Source organism: Pleurodeles waltl, chromosome 12, assembly GCF_031143425.1.
Source record: "Pleurodeles waltl isolate 20211129_DDA chromosome 12, aPleWal1.hap1.20221129, whole genome shotgun sequence".
NCBI classification, from domain to species: domain Eukaryota; kingdom Metazoa; phylum Chordata; class Amphibia; order Caudata; family Salamandridae; genus Pleurodeles; species Pleurodeles waltl.
The window spans coordinates 661,452,428-661,469,560 of NC_090451.1; the positions used below are offsets into that span (position 1 = coordinate 661,452,428).

Genomic DNA, 17,133 nt, shown 5'->3' on the forward strand with positions numbered 1-17,133 from the left:
TTTTGGACCACTGGTGTAGAAACTTGGAAATTCTGCCCCCTATTAGAGTGTTGATATAGGGGCTGGGTGCAGGCATCCGATGAGGGTCAGTGCTTTCTTGTCGTCTCCTTGGTCTTGTAAGCCGACTTTCCTCTCATTTGTTGCCTGAAATGAGTGGATGACTGTTGTCGAAAGGAATGCGGTTGTTGCTGGCCAAAGGTTGAGCAAAACTGTCCTTGGTAAGAGGAGTATTGACGATATTGTTGAGCGTCTCCTCTATACGAAAAGGTTCCTCTCCCTCTCGCTCCCCGAAAGGGCTGTCTCTTGTATTGTAGTGTTGCCAGAGATCTGGCTGTCTCAGTGTCTGCTTTAATGGACTGTAAAGCATCATCCACATGCTTGCCAAACAAGAGCTCGCCATCATACGGCATGTCCAGGATCTTTAATTGTACTTCCGGCCTAAAAGAAGTAGCTTTGAGCCACCCCTGGTGCCTGTGTACGGCCGCTCCGGCCAACTGGCGAAAACCTGTAGAGGAGTCGTCTATGGCACAGTCTATGATTTCAGCCGAAATCTTTTCACCTTCCTGTAGAATCTTGCGCGCTTCTACTCTACTATCCTCAGGTAACATGTCTATAAACTGCGACATATCAGACCACATCTGGCGGTCGTATCTCCCTAGGATTGCTAGAGAATTTGCTGCTCTAACAGTGGTGGCCGCCATTGTTGAGAACTTTTTCCCTATTGATTCCAATCGACGTCCTTCTTTGTCTGGGGGGGCAGTCAGAGATGCCGATGGATTCCTGGACCTCCACTGAGCTGCCTGTGATATGACCGAGTCCGGTTTAGGGTGACTAATCAAACACGCTGGAGAATTGTCCGGTGCCTTATATTTCTTTTCAAGTCTCGGCAAGACTGCCGGAATGGAGGATGGAGTCTGCATGACCTTAAGGCCTTCCTCCCAAATGAAGTCAACAATGGGTATGACCCTTACAGACTTCCTAGTATCTTCCTTGAAGTCATAAAGAAAACAGTCTGACTGCTTTGATGTTATTGGCAGCTGGAATCTTTTCGCAGCTCTTTCCATCACACTATGGAAGCCACCAATATCCTGCGGTGGAGAGTCCACTGGGGGTGGTGTAGATGGAGATGGAGTTTGAATTTGATACTCATCCCATTCTGGAATGAGTGAATCCGAGTCCTGAATTTCACCTTCTTCTTGCTCGTCCTCGGATGAAGGTGGAGCAATATCTTGTCCAGATGAAGGTGCTGTGGTAGGATCAGGAAATTCCGATGGTCTAGCATGGGTGGACACTGGTGTCTGCGGAGGTTGCACCGGGGTAGAAGAACCAGGTGGAGGAAATCTTGAATAATAATCCTGCATCATCTGTTGAAGATTGGCTATCAACGATACAGGCATCTGAACTGTCTGTTCCTGTTGCCCTTGAAGTTGCAGGTGACTGATCTTGCTGGTCTGAATAAGGCTGGAGATCTTCCTCTTCATCTTCCTCCTGGCACTTAATGCGTAGTTCAGATGGACTACGTGCCACCGGAAAGAAACCATCATCAGAATAAACATCATCGTCATCATCTTCGTCAGCAAATAGATGCTGCGGAGGTACTGGTGTGACCTTACTGGGTGATGTATGCGATGGAAGTAATAGAGAATACTTGCTCTTTATAGGTAGAATTCTCTGTGGCAGGTAAGGAGATGCTCCAAAATGTTTAGGTGTCGGATCAGGATATTGAGTCGTCGACGGAGCCGCCGTCGTCGGAGCGCTCGTCGATGGTATTCTCGTCGACGGTGTAGGTGTCGACGGAGCCGTCGTCAGTGAATCCGTTATCGGTGCCGTGAGCGTCAACGAAGTTGCCGTCGACGGTGCCAACGTTGACAAGGTTTCCGTCGACGGGGCTGTCGCTGACGGGATTGACGTTGACGGGTGCGTCGTCGGTATTTTCGACGGTGAGATCGACGGAGATGCTCTGAATTTACTCGTCGATGAGTGCGTCGACGGTAAAGATTTCATTTTCTTACCGGTTGACGGCTTCTTTGTGATCTTCAGGGTGTGAGCCGACGATGGACCATACTTCAAACTCACCGACGTTATCGTCGTAGAAGACAGTGGAGACGAGGTTATGATCATTGGCGACGAAGGAGCTGTAAACGTGGCCGTCGCTGTTTTCGTCGACGAAGGAAGGCCTGCCGTCGACGATGCGCTCGTCGACGGTGTCGTTGACGGTGTAGATTTTCTGGCGCCGACGGTGGTAGTGAACTTGAAGGCTTTTTGAGCTTCCTTGATGAAGAAGCAGGTGTGGATGGCTCTGAGTGAACCTTACCACACATTACCTTGGATGTTGAAGCTTGCTCCTCCGGCTTGTCCTTAAATGCATGCAGCTTCTTAGCTGACTTACTGCTCTTGGGGGATAAGCTCTCCACAGACCTCTTCCTTTTCTTTGAGGTCACTGAAGTGTCACTCTCTTCCTCCTCAGAAAGAGCTTCTCTGGCCTTTCTTTCCTGAAGCCAAAGTAGGAGCCTGGCTTCTCTGTCTCTCAGAGTCTTGTTGGGAAAGGTCCTGCAGATCTTACAGTCCTTGACCTTATGCTCTGGATGTAGGCAGTAGATACATTCCTTGTGAGGGTCCTCACAGTGAAGTCTTAACTTTCCACAGGTCCCACAAGGTCTAAATAAACCTTTTCTTGCTGTAGACATGATGGAAAAATACAACAGTAAGAGAAAAAGTGAAAATTTGAAGATTTTCTCTTGAAGAGATAGAAGAACTGAGCAGAGCTCAGGGAGACTCCCTTACACACGACGTGCGGTAGAAAATCTGAGAGACTAAGCCTCTGTGCTGAGGATTCTAAAGGGGTGGTCACGCCTGATTGGCTGAATTTTGGGCTCTTTCCAAAGAGGCTGATAGTTCTACAATTGAATGTGTTTTTTCCTATTGACTTCAATGAAAAAAAAATCTTTATTTATTGCTTTCTATGTACTGTGGGACTCCCACTTCGACGACGGGGAATGATTCAAGCATGTGAATCTATGAAAGATACCCCAATACTGGAGAATAATACTAATACTGAACTCATATTTCCCTACACTAATCCACCACTAATTCCTCTTAGGTTCCGGAATAGCGTGCTACTCGCCAAAAAGCGCTTCAACACCTCAAGGGTAGTAAACACTATATAAATACTATTACAATTACAATATGTTATGGTTGCTAGGGGACCTTTTGGTAAGCTGAATATGCTATTGCAGATAATATATATTTAGTTTGGTAATGAACAAAAGACAATTGGCATATGTGTAGATTGTCTACTGAAACCAGCAAATGCCATGATATGTGTTTCACATTCCAAATAAAGAAGACGCAATGGCCAATGGCGTAATCATCTAAATGTTAGAAGATATACAAAGGACATAAAGCGAATGCAGTGTGCCATTATTCTGCTAACAAACAGTTTTTAGAACATTTCAGTCCCCATAATAGTGTTTTAGGGTAATACAGCCTTCCTATTTTGTACTTTTATCATGCATAATTTTGTCATTCTGTAAGAAAGAACTTTGGCTCTCCTTGGGCCAACCGACAGAACCATGGGGTAACTATTACCATTTCCTATAGAAGCTTGTGCGGCACAAAGCAAGCTTAATTTACTCTAAGTAAATCTAGGCCGTAGTCTTTGTGATGGTGTGTGTGTACACTTTGAGATTGGACTGCTGGAATGGCAGTCCAATGAGGTGTACACATATACTGCTCCTGGTGAGTCATCAGTTCCTCTGTGCTTATCTGAATGAAGTACATACTGGACATTGCCCTGCTCATTACTCGTGGTACACCAGATGGGTCACTCCAGGACACCACAGGTGCATTCCACATTGTAAAGCATAAATTAATACCTTCAGAGTCCTGAAAACATATTTGCTAAAATTTTATAACAGATAAGAAAAGAACATTTGATAAATTGAGGTTGCCCATCAACTTGCATTGGAGTGGAGTTTTTTAAGCAGGTGAAAGCTGAAATTAGATAGCTTTAAAGAAAAGAAGTCCCACCTAAATTGGGATGGTTAGCATGTATTTCATTTGTAAAAAAAAAAAGAAAACTAGCTATCCATGTCCCCAGCTAAGCTCTAAATCAAAGGCTTTCTTCAACCTCCTCATGAGGTTAAATATATAAATATTTTGCAAGTCTGCTATAAACGTTGCGGGTCGTCAGGTTTGAAACGGTTTAAACATGTGTCACCAAATCTTAATTAACTTCTCCACAGCACCTTCACCGAAGCCACTGTTATCACCTTCCGCCATTTTGCGATGTTCATTGTGTCTACTAAGGCATTCAAATAAACAACTACGAATCGGATATTGAACAGAACGTAAGTCAATTCATTCTAACGTGCTGTTTACGCGGAGAAATGAGATAGCTTTTGGTAGCTGCAGTAGTCAGTAGATTCCAGCAGAGGGCAGCCGTTGGTCACACTTGGCGCTGCTTCCATGTTTGAGCCAATGTGCGGAAGTACTACTGAGACAAGGAGATTGCGGAAACAACAGCTGCATTTTATCCCCAGGAAACTGCGAGGTACATAATACACGTGCTACAACAGCAGCGGGGCGGGAGATATCCAGAGAGACTGTCCACTGAGTGCACGGTGCACGTCACTAACACAAACCGGTGTAAGGTGGGTGTGTGGTGATACCGAACTCAATGGTGTTGGAACCGTTTTCAGCGTGAAGAGTGGCCACTAAATTTGGAGTGACGTGTAGTTTTACTGTTAAACATACAGTAATGTTTGGAAACGGGGGTTCAGCACATATCTATAATTTGAATAAAGTATCTTTGTTTGTTTTGATTCCATTCAAATCTTTATGTTAATCACCCTTCGGAGTTACCAAAAAAATGTCATTTTTTACTTTCCTTATGCTGATATATTTTGAAATATTCGTATAGTTCTTTGACTACTATGTAGATATTAGTGTTCCAAAACATTTTACATCCTAAAGCCTTTCCTTTCACTCTCTCTGTACCCCAGAAAGGTTGTCACTTCGTTCACATTACAAACTTCCCTCACTACGGAGTTGGAGAAAGGAAAAGGAAATACCAGACATTTAACCTCTGTCTTTGAAAGCACAAGAAATGCAACAAGATATGAACGAAATGCATAAGCAGGCCCCTTTCTTGCTTATTCCCCCCTTGAATTCCTACAAGCTAATTTTGGGGGTACTGTAGAACCTCTTACACCACTATCGGCCCCGACCGGACCCACTGTTTAGAGTTACATTTTTTTTTAGCTATATGCATTATGCAGGCATAATATTTTTTATTTATTCTTATTTTATATTGTGCCAAGTCCACCCAGCCGGGTGACACAGCTCAGTAAGCATATCATAAGATATTAAGGCCCTGATTACGAGAAAAGTAGAATTTCTTAAACAAATTTAAGGAGACTTGAATTATTGTTCCTGGCTGGAATTTACTTATGGAATTCCTGTTCTTATGAGTTAATCCCCACATAATGGTGAATTCGTTGTGGACCTGGTTTTGCTGGGCAGAATTATGCACTTTCCCCCCCATTTGCATGTGCATTAATGCACATATTTACCACCTGTTCTTGGAGGGTGCTAAATATCTGGTGGGGGAGGGGGGTGATAGCCTTAAGGCAACAGGAAGGATCCAGGTGAAAGGATAAAGGAGGAAAAAAGGAAGCGGAGTCATGCCCTGGATACCACGAGTGGGAGGCCAGAGGACCACTGAGACGCGAGAAAGAGGTTTGTGTGCTATTGTAACCTGGGTTTCATATGATTTTACGACCTGCATTTTCGGTCTGGTAACACCAGCTAGCTGTCATCTGGGGTACGGTATCACAACCAGAGATACCGTTGCCAGTGACTCAATCAGGGTGTCAGTTATAAATTGAAAGGATTCAAGTAACTGGAAAAGTTTAGCAGCAGAGTAATACTGTTGTATTAGAAGAATTCAGATGCATAGAGAGTGCTGAATCTGGCAAGTGATGGCACATGGTGACACTGGCTCTTATTTTTAGGGCCTGGGGCGAGTATTTCATCATCATAGTTCAACTGAAAATATAAGCAGGAAAGCCAGACTAGGAGAAGGGAGCGAATGATAGTAAAATAGTGAAAAATTGAGAAAGGGATGAAAAAGAACTTGCAAGAGTGAGATAAAGAAACAGTAAATGGAGGGTGGTGGAGGAAAGGTTTTTGAGATGGAATCAAGAGTATGAAACGTAGGTATTCAGCAGCAATCTCCGAGGACAAGATTGTGGAACTTTTCACATATTGTTTTCAAAAACTAAATGCTGCCCGTAGATGTGAACAGAAATCTGGTTAGAGAGAAAATCATAAGGAAAAACGTTCTGAGAGGATGGGACATAAATTTTGGGAAAAGAGCCCACATACAGTAAAAGCTTAAGTATAATGGATAGAAACAAAATAAGTAGCATTTTTCATGTGCCTTTTATGAATCTGCAATATTATTATTATAATTATATGGTGAGCATGTATACATATTCAACCCCACGCTGATAGTTTTGATGGTGCTCTCAAATGTTGCTATTAAGGAAACTTAAGGGCGGTGGGATTTTGACTGATTTGAAACATTGGCTTACAGTCCAGGTTTTACAACATTGTTTCTACTTCACCCACAAGAGTTATCTTTTTGAGTCTAGTTCCACAATAAAAAAATGCTTAACCAGTAATCGTGTTGCTTATCTTTGAATTAGTATGTTCTGATCAAAATATTCAATAAAACGTACATGCAAAGTATACAAATCATATGACAAATACATCTGGGCATGACTCAGCTGTAAAAGATCATTTGCAATATTGGTAAGAAGCATTCAGGCAAACTACATGAACTGGAAATAATATATCTGTGCTGTTCTTCCTAAAGCAAGCTTAAAAGTAAGGAAAGCTGGACACTTTGCTTACAAGTTAATATCACTCTACTTCCCTGCCCTAATACACAAAATAGAGGCAATAGAAGAGATAAAGAAGTCATTAAACTGTCTGTCAGCGGCTGCCCAATCACCGGGAGAACGAAATCTCAATACGCCCCTCTTCTCCCCTGCAGGACAAATACCATCCCTTTATAGGAAGTTTACACTCCGAAGAGGAGGAGCCGCTAGAGGATAATTTCTGGGTACTGCCTCTGGCGTCTGGACCTGGGGCCAGACCTGGAGACCGCGTCTTCTCAGTGGCAACCGGAGGCAGAGCCAGGAGAGAACAGTGCTAAGCGACGGAAGAAGAGACGCTCAGACATCTTCAGAGGTCGAATCGGAGTTGAAGTATGTGGGAACCGCCCCCTTCGCTGTGATCCAGGGCAGGAGATGATGAAAAAGAAGCAACCCAAAGCAGACCGGGAGACGACTCAGGAGGCCGTTTGCCGTGGAGCTGCATCTTCCTGCCACGCTTCAGGAGTAGCATGGCTCCATCAGGTGTGTGGCTGGGTGCAGGGACTGTGAAAGACGCTTGCGGCTATCCCACAGCCCTAGTAGTTGTAACAAAGAGAAACCATTTGGGTGGGGGGGGCACCGGAGGGGGGCTCTGTCTTACATGTCTGGGAAGGGGCTGAGTATAAGCCTTACTACTCTCTTGGGGCAACTTATACGTTTCTTTATATTCTTGTTTTTCCTTCCATAGCTAAAAGGTAAACAAACATTTCATTTCACCCCATTCCACCCCTTTGAGTTTCAGTGTACCTTCATGGTGTTTATAGTGATGGTATCAAACTAAGAAGGAGAATCAAACACTCATTAATACTTACAGTGCTTCTCTCGAGGGAACGGTGGACAGACCTCCGCAATGGAGCCTAGAAGAGAGAAGAAAAAGAACAAGCATTAATTTTAATCTGATCTTTATGTCAAAATATCTTGAGAAGAATAAATATGAAAAGTGCAATTCCTAATTACTGTGCGACTAATTTAATTCCTAAAAAGTGCTGCCAAAGCATCACAGTGCAATAGTGTCTGCTTCTGTAGTAACTGGTGATTTAAAGTGTGGTCGGATCATCCCTGACTCATCTGTGACTCATCCTTCAATTGGACCCCGGAGAAAGGCCAGAGCCAGAATTACGGGTCAAGCTAGGATCACTCTTGCCTTAACTAGCTCGTCTACCTCTGCTCTTTCCAGTGACTTTAGACCCAGTTAACGAGGTCTGGCCGGTTTTGCAGTTTCCCGTTGAAGACCTTAAACATGCCTCTGAAGCAGGTTCTCACTTTGATAAGAGCTCTGTGTGCTCATTTGTGGCCCTTGTTTAGACACATTCCTTATTGAGAATAGCACCAAAGGTCCTATACTCTTTCCCATCTCAATGTAGTTTTTCTCCACTGATGGATTTTTTACATCATTCTCAGATCCATTTAAAGTAATCTGTTCATTCCTGCAAGTTTTACTTGTCCACACGTGAAGCACTGCCCTAGTCCACATTTTGTTCTTTGAATTCTAGAACTTGCAGCCCTATTTTATAATGGAATAAACAAGATTAACAGTCCCAGAATTCAAAGATAGAACCTGCACTGGAGAAGCACATCATGCATGGACTAGGGAAAGTTTGCAGGGCTGTCCGTTTCGTTAAAGTGAGTTTGCCAGTCTTTCAACCTTGATCCTGTCAGTACAAAGGTCTCTCAAGGTCACATCAGCACTGCACTGTGTGAACATTTCGAAAGCTGGATCAATAATTGGAATCTGCTGAGACCCTGCAGTCCAAGGACAGCACAATTTTGCTAAGGAGTTTGGATGTTTTGTTTATAGATATGGAAAGAATGTCTGAATTGATGGCATGCAGAGTGGGTGGTAGGACCCAGCAGATGATTCAGTGACCCTGCAGGAGAGAAGCAGTCCATTCCAGGCAAGATAGTGATAGGGTTGCATGGGTGGAGACTAGTGCATACAGTGCTTTAACAAATGGGCTATGCAGGTTTGAACTTGAACTGCACACAGCTCTGTCGCAGATGTCCTGGCTGAACCCCAATTCACTGATATGCACGTTTTATTTATGCCATCAACATGTTTTCTTTCTTCCTCAGGTCCTTGGCCAAGAGCCATATTGCTGCAGGCCTGGCCTCTTTTTGGTCCACTGCTTACTACTTTGACATGTATATTTTCTGCAAGTTCTCTTTGACTGTTCGCTCTGAGGCTAATCCTGGTGCAGAGAGGAGCCAAGCAGATCCTCTTGTGCCAGGGTGAGGCACTCAGACAGGTTGCACATCTGCAACAGGCCACGTGAGGAATGAACTAGGGTAACTTGGGAGACATTTATCAAGATCCTGGAGCAGAAAGCATAACAGTCATTTGAAGCAACCTGCACTCTTTTGCCACCGCTTGACTGATTAAAGCTACAATTCTGGAAGTTGAAGTTGACTGCTGTGCGAGGTTTCCTCTAATGCCCAATTATAGAAATAAAAATGAATTCTTAGAAGCTTGAAGACAACACTTTCAAACATCTGGGTTGGTGGTTGCCAGGGTTTCCAAACACCACGACTGGGCACTTTCTATTCCATCTCTTCTCTTTCTTCCACAATCCTACAGTACTTTTCTCCTGAGCTCACTCTTGTAGTTTGTTTTTCATCCCTGCTTTCCATCTTGGTTACTAATTTCCTGTCTTTCTCGTCGTTTCTCCCTTTTCTGCCTGTGTCTCACTTGCACAGGGACAGATGATGAAAAATAAGCCTCGGACCCCATAAATTGATGCCAATGCAACCACCGGCAACCACCATACAACATACCTAGTGCCCAAAGTGCATGCCATCATCTGTGTTTTACATGACAACACAACCATCCCCTTATCGTGGAAGTTCCCAGATTTCAGCATTCCTTGTGCTCTTTGCTTTTTTATTATTTGGTAGTACTACAATGAACTAGCTTTTCCCCCAAACCTTTATAGTATAAGCAACTCTTCAACAGAGACACCCATGAACAGATTCTTTGGTAACAGAGTATTAGGTGAAAGCACATTTCCCCAAAAATGGGGGTGCAGTTGGGTTTCTTATAGATCAAATTCAGATCTGTGGGTGCAGTCCACTTTCCAATGTCTGTTTATGTCTGTATCAGTACCTCTCCTCCTCATTGTACGCTTCCCTGTCCCAGGGTCGGTGCCCCTGGGTTTAATATTAGTATTTTCTTGTTCCACTGCTGGTGTCTCCAAGTCCAGGTGTCTCTGTGTCCCAGGGTTGGTGCCTTCCTAATCGATTTTTGGTTTCTTCTTCTTCCAGTCTCTCACAGTCCCAGTGTCTCCCTGCTTCAGTGTCACTGTGCACCAGAGTTGATTTCTCCAGGTCTAGCGCCCATACCTTAGTACCTTCTTATTTCTTCCTGTTTCAATGTCAGTGTCTTTCTGCCTCATTTTAATGTCTATGTGTCCCAGTTTTAGTGTCTGCTGATCTAATATTAGTATTTCTCTTTCCAGTGTTTTCGTCTCGCAGTTTCAGAACCTCTCTGTATCTCAGTGCCCTACTTTTGGTGTCTTCCTATCCAGTGTTAAGATTGCTAGTATCTTCCTATGCCAGTGTTAACATCTCCCAGTTCATGCGCCTTCCTGTTTTAATCTCAGTGTCTAATTGTTTCAGTGTTAGTTTCTCCATGTATGTATGTGTGTATGTATGAATGTATTTATGTTGTATTGTATTTCCCAAACCTAGCTAAAAAAGCAACACAGCGATGTACAGAAGTAAAAGTGATTGAAGCAGAAGCTCTGTTCTGAGAGTAGGGTGAACAGTAACTGCATCCTGAAGTGGTGTTGTTTATAGAGGGGATGACTTCAGCTCTGTCTTAAATTGAAACAGGGTTGAGGCAGATTGGACTGGATTGCGAGATGTTGTTTCTCAAGTAGGCAGCACAAATGGAAAAGCCCTGCAGGACTGTTTTTTCTTTTTTTCCCCCCACTTTTTTGCCTCGTGCATGATGTGCCTCAGATGCAGATGTAAGTGAGCCAAAGGAGATAGTGATATTGTCATCCAGATAGGTTGACAGTTGTAATGGATGTTGAACCAAGTATTGACTGGCTGTTGGTTACTGTTCTCGGCGAATAGAATTAATTCTGTTTTGGTGAGGTTGTGCTTCAGGCAGGTTCTGGACTACCAGATCCTGGTTAGGTGAAGACATTGTTGAAGGAGCAGGATGTCCGGACTGAATGAGGTTTGCCTGTAGAGTTCTGTGTGATTCAGTCGCGGCTCACGACACGCGGAAGGGGCAGGGTGGCGTGCGGGGGAGGATACATTTAAAAAAAAAAAACACTTATCTTGCTCGCCGCACCGCTCTATCCGCTTCTCAGCAGGCACAGGTTCCCAGCCTGCCCTGTGGCCAATACTGACGCTGCTCAGAGCAATGTCAGGATTGGCTGGGAACGTCCTAATGGAGGAGCCGCCCCTGATATGATTGTCATATTGGTGAATTTTGATATGGTCTTATGTTGGTATCGTTTTGTTCTAATGTTGGTGTCCCTAGGTTATGGTGCCTCGGTTTTAAAGTCTGCACCAAAGGGGAAACAGCCACTGCAACGCAGCTGTTTCCCTGACTAGCCTTTACCATGAATGCCTTACAACGCACGCGTCATCACCACAAATAGCCTTTACCAAGTATACCATTACAACAAATTATCTTGTAATGGTATGATTGGTAAGGGCTATGCGCGGTAATGCTGCTGAAGGCTATCAGCGTTATTAGAGGAAACAGAAAGATCATTCCGCTTCCTCAGAATGAGCTGTGCCACACCTTGTGGATGAGATAAAAGGGATTGGGCCTAGGGGTTGGGGGGTACTATTTTAGGGAGAGAAGCGGGGTGCGGGGAAGGTTAGGTTTTAGGACAAGGGAGATGGTTTTCTGGCTTAGGGTGGGGGGGGATTGGGCCTGTGTGGGAGGATACTCTTTTAGGGAGGGGGCAGAGGTGGAGGGGGTTAGGTATTAGGTCGGGTGGTTTTCTGGCTTAGGGCGGGGGGTACTGTTTTAGGGAGGGGGTGGGTGTTTAGGTTTTAGGGTGGGGGAGGAAGTTTTTGGGTTTAGGACGGGGGTTTGTGGCAGGGGGTACTGTTTTATGGAGGGGAATTAGGTTTTAGGGTGGGGGTTCGGTTTTCGGGCTTAGGGCTGGAAGTCGATTTTAGGGCTCAGGGCGGGAGATAGGGTTGTACTAATTTGGGGTTCAGAGTGAGGGAGGGTATTATTTTAGAATGACTGGGAGGGGAAGTGCGCTAGAACCTTTACCACTCATGCCTTTAAAACACATGCTTTTACCCACCCTGAATGCACAAAAAATCCCTATCTTACTCTTTGCACATGACTCTCTTCTCATCTCCAAGACCCCTATAGGTCTTCAAACTCTTCTTGACAGATTTAATTTATTCTGTCAGAACTATGGGTTGGAGCTCAATTCCAAGAAAACAAAACTGATGGTACTTCACTCTGGCCCACAAAAGAAATGTTCTATTACCCTAGATGACAAACCCTTGGATAAGGTCACCTCCATTGATTACCTAGGTGTGAGGCTCACAGATAAATTACATTGGGATGAACAGGTTGCAAAAAGCGTTGGTCTTCTGCAGCATAGCGTGGCATCTATACTGTGCTTTTACAGGAGTTCTACAACTAAAGCTGTGTCCCCAGCACTAAATATATATGTGGCCAAGGCGCAGGGAGCAGCTGTCTATGGAGCTGAGATATGGGGTTCCTTTGACAGTAATCGGCTCACCATCGGGGAGAGTAATTTTGCAAGGGCCTTATGTGCATGCCCTCCTAGTACCCCATTGATTCCTTTATTTCTGGACTTGGGTCTTAAACGGATAGCCGATTTAATTATTTTGAGACCCCTATTATACTGGGTAAGGCTATGGACAGTCCCTGAACTGGAGTTGTATAAGATTTCCCTCCTTGAACTGTTAAAGTGTCCAAACTCTGCTGTTATTCCATGGGTAAAACATGTGTACAGATCGTTTTTCACCCTGGGCCTAGGTGACTTTTGGGAGAATCCCCATAAATTTGAGAAAACACATACAAAACTACTGAAGTGCACATATTGGTCATGTGTTCGAAACGACTATATCAACCGGAAATCTGCTGGACGCCTAACCAATCTTTTTATGGATTTTAAATGGTACCCACAATTTGAATTGTATCTTGATGTAATGCCCGATATCTTAGGTAAGGAACTATATGCTAGATTTCGTTTTGGGTCATTGCCACTGAAGTCTTTGGCGAGTAGATGGGGACCAAATGTTACAACTGACATATGTCCTGTTTGTGGTGTCACCCCTGAAACTATTGAGCACTTTATGTTCTTTTGCCCTGCCTATTTATCTCCTAGGACAAAATGGATCTGTAAAATCTGCCGTGAAATGAAAATAGGAAAATGTGATATAGCCTTGAGGGTTTTAAAAAGCCATAATTCTAAAGTAGTAATCTACGCTGTTAGTAGGTTTTTAGTGGCAGCATGGCGTGTTCAGAATTTTTATGTAAATAATGTAATTTAATGATGATCTTTTTTGCTGGTTTTAATGGGATTTTATTATTCACTATTCATACTATTGATGTTATGATGATATTTATTTAATCTTTGTTTTGCTTTGATGATCAGTTGATCGAATAAAGCTTGTGTTGACTGACCTGCTTTTACAACATAATTTGTTGTAAAGACATGCGTGGTAAAGGGTATGCGTAGTAATGTCATTCTCGTTGTGACACACACATGGTAATGATGTGTGTTGCAACGGAATGTGTAGTTCCGACATACAACCGCACCAAAGTGTACTGACTACTAGTTCACTGTTAGTATCGTTTTATTCCAGTGTCAAAATCAACTGGCCCCAGTGGCACCCTGTCCAATGTTACTATCATCTCCCTTTTCCAGTGTCAGAGTCTCCCTGTCCCAATGTCTCTATGTAACATAATCAACAGTGAAAGGTCCCCCACATCACGCTTATAGGTGACCACTTTGTTGGCATGGTTAGCCTGGGTTAAAGTGCTCCCTCAAGTGTGTTAGACGCACTTTTGGGAAAACTGAAATGGCAGCCGGCCAGCATTGTGTTTTGCTTTACATAACGAAACCAAATTCGGCAGGCCATCCAATGCTCTGAACCCAGTAGCCCTATGGCAGATGGGATCCAGGCAGAGGGTTACCCACGGTGGTGCATTAGAAACCTGGCTCTAAATTTCCCACCACTAAATGATGCACTGTAACCGAGTATTTGGCTGAGTTGGAGAACGGACAAGCTACAGCGATTCTTCCACTATGCCAATCTCTGAATAACTACCTGCATATTTGCCTCTTAAAGAATAATGAAAGATTACTGTTTTGCATTATAAAGGGCCAAGAAACCCACCTTGGTGCTCAGGCACTTTATAACTAATATAAAATAAGGCAAACAAAATAATTTTAAAGCTGCTCATTTAGGCAAATACGCTACACATTTCCTCGTGACCAGCTCCCACCTACTCCAGTTTTTCAAAGACTGGATAACATGTTTATTTTGACAAGGATGTGAAATGGTTTTGGCAAAACTCCAACTTGTCATTGATTGCCTGTGGCGCTTCAATTCTAGTTTAGAACTGGTTTTGCTGACTCAGAGGGCTGTTGAATACTTTAAAACTAAATGTAAGATTAAAAGAAATCTGCTAAGATATAAACAGCAGCTAATCTGCATCTGACTTGCTCACATATGATTCCCGTAACAGTTGTTGATTCTTCAGGAATATATACCATATTGGAACTCTGGTACTGCAAATGAAGCAAGAGAGGACCAATAATTGTAAGTGTAATTGTATTTTTATATATTGGCCAAAATGAGTATTTTGACCCTTCTGCTTAAACAGTCCAGTGTTTCGCTTTCTGTGTTTTTTGTTTTTGTTTAGATCATTCTAAGCAGTGTGGTTTGAATAACTATTAGCTTTTCAGCCCTTCTGCTTCCAGACTATGCAGGTCATTGAAGTGCAGCTAAACTGTCCATTAAAGTTAGGGGGCCTTCAACATCTGGTTTAGCCACCAGCAGTGGGCTGTATTGTTGAATTACAGCCTGATGCACGGGCTACGCTCATCATCAATGTCCCTATACCAGAGGAAGAGGGCCTTTAACAACCACTGGAATATCAAACCTCAAAGCCTTTGCCAGCCTAATTGGCCGTATGAATGGCTTTTGCTTTCAGTGGAACTCCCAAGCATTCCCTGTTCTAAATAAACATTACCACAGTCGGACAGCTGTTATAATGGCCCTAAACCTAACTTATAAGTCTGTGCTGCAGGCGCAGGCATATGTTAAGGGTGAAACCTTTAACAACTGGTATGTCACAATACAACACTGAGGGTAGGATGTTCTAAACTGAAATTGCAGAAATCCAAAGATTAACATTGGAATGTTAAACCAGAGGGTCTGTACCAGTCATTATAGACCCTGAGTCCTTCATTATCTTCAACGCAGCTCTCAATGTATCAACGTTTTATTAAAAGTCTGCACCTGCATCAGTTGTTCATAAAATATTTCTGGTAGGTAATGTAGCAAGGCCTTGAGAGACTGACAGACAGGGAATAAAATATGTTGGGGAATTAGAAATGTAAATTGAGGCGGCATTATGAGACAACAGACTTAATGGCTATGCATCATGAATATCATGGATGATATTAACCATATATTTTTCCATCAGAAGATGTCAAGTATGTTTTTTGGAAGTCTGTTAAAAGGGAGAAAATCTGGTGCAGTGCTTTTTCAATGTTTGCTACGTACCAACATGTCCTCAGGAACATAAGGCATATATATTGTGGACTGTGAAAATTTAGATCAATTAGACTTTGTCCCTTGTTCATGTTAGCTTTAATTTAACTCTACAGAAAAGACATATGCTTTTAGTGTTTTCCAGAAAATGCAGATTAAACAAAAAGATGTTGATGCAAATAAATTGACCAAAAAGAAGCTGAACTCTTCCTCTGTAAGGTCAATGGCAGACCTAATTTTAGAATGAGTAATACTTTCAAGACTGAAAACATTATATATGACAATTATATATCACATTTTAATATGCTAATCAAACTATGATAGTTTATGGACAGCTTTCAACCAATTGTTTTTATTCGGAATTTATTAGTTGAGCAAACTATATAAATGATCACCAATCAATTGATAAAAATTGATAAAACGATATCATCTTGATCTGAAAACTCTGTACCGCTGCTGAGGAACACTGCCATCCTTTGATGCTCATGTAAATCTGCACCTTGGGTTGCTAACTACCCCTTAAGCCTAGGAAGCTTTGTGATGTTTCGTGGCAGCTGAAAGCACTAGCCTCGAAGAGGACTGGCGATAAAAGGACACTGGAAGACCACTGAAGAAGTCTTCGAGGGATTGTTTAAATACAGAGGGCCCACATTTTTAAGGCAGTGAGCACCAAAGGTACAGATGGAGCGGGAGATTGCACTCTTACTGTTAAATCTAAACAAGCGTTCTGGTGTGGAACACTGTCATTTTCCAGCAGGTTCTGAAGAATGTTCTGACCGCTAGATTTTTTGCAGCTAATGTGTGCAAAACAAAGATTGAGAAACATTTCTACAAAGAAAATGTAAAAGGGTTTTTTACCTCCATCCTAATAAGTGGGAAAAACTACGGTCTCAGTCCAACGAAGATGCAACCTTACATGCTCTATTTATCATCTTGGCCCACTCAGAGCATTTTCCATTACCATTGCGTTTGCCATGACTCAACTGCAAACACTTGTTCAGCCAATTTAATACCATGGCTCTGTCAACTGCCACCGCATAACAACTGAGAAGGAGAAACTAGAAGAAAAGAATGCTGTAGTGGAAACCACAAAGCAGATCCTGCGACTACCTACCTTCTCTCACCAGGTGCTTTTCCTCATGCAACTGTGTTTCAAGGAAGACTGATCTCAACTTGAGCCAAATATGTACTTCTGATTGAGTCATTTCTATCTTACACTAATCTGAAGGGCTTGATCTCAATTCACAATTCATTTACATCTCAGTGTATGATCATGCTCCCTCTACAGCAATTTAAAGGAGACTGAAATTTTGGAAAACGTATTTTTAAGCCCTCATAGGTGTGTCTCCGTTGAATTGTATGCTAATGAAGGCTCCCTTTGGTTAGCATTAGGAATGTTCTACATTATTTTGAACATTTTCAGCAATTTGTTATTCTTCCTTTTATGTTAGGTAAT

The 17,133-nt window shown here is 42.9% G+C and overlaps 1 long non-coding RNA gene across 1 annotated transcript in view; it reads right to left on the reverse strand.

Moving 5' to 3' along the window:
• LOC138267722 (uncharacterized) overlaps window positions 1–17,133 on the reverse strand; it is a 430,204-nt gene that overhangs the window by 279,425 nt on the left and 133,646 nt on the right. Inside the window, exon 2 of the long non-coding RNA XR_011199858.1 lies at window positions 7,754–7,798. This is a non-coding gene — a long non-coding RNA (uncharacterized lncRNA). The remainder of the gene's footprint in view (window positions 1–7,753; window positions 7,799–17,133) is intronic.